The sequence below is a fragment of the Triticum dicoccoides genome, chromosome 2A (assembly GCF_002162155.2).
Source record: "Triticum dicoccoides isolate Atlit2015 ecotype Zavitan chromosome 2A, WEW_v2.0, whole genome shotgun sequence".
Classification (NCBI taxonomy): Eukaryota; Viridiplantae; Streptophyta; class Magnoliopsida; order Poales; family Poaceae; genus Triticum; species Triticum dicoccoides.
In genome coordinates, this window is record NC_041382.1 from 276,281,291 (window position 1) to 276,281,661 (window position 371).

General features: G+C 36.4%; 1 protein-coding gene across 1 annotated transcript in view; it reads right to left on the minus strand.

Annotated features, from left to right (window-relative positions):
- The window catches only part of LOC119354401 (vacuolar protein sorting-associated protein 32 homolog 1-like), an 8,946-nt gene that overhangs the window by 1,030 nt on the left and 7,545 nt on the right, over positions 1–371 (minus strand). The window lies entirely within an intron of this gene.

Below are 371 nucleotides of genomic sequence, written 5' to 3' on the forward strand. Positions count from 1 at the left end.
ATTTAATGATAATGGATCACATCATACACACTGCCAATGACTAGCCTATTTTGAAATGCGAAAACTTCCTTAAATTGCAATACAGAACCATTATCAGGCCTTGTACAATGCTAGGTGTTTAGAAAAATAAATTGGATTTTTCTAAAACACCAGTACCTATTTCTACAGCCTAATTAAGCGTCTATCCTGTACAAATAAACACCGGTGCTTAAAGAAAGACTAGTTTATTTCTCTAAGCACCTCCCCTAAGCGTCTTGCATTGTACAAGGCCTCAAATAGCTGAAACTAACAAGTATAAGTATTGACAATGGCTGTTCGAGAGAAAAAAAAGGTATCGATGTTATGACCGGCTTGGTCTATACTAGGAAGAG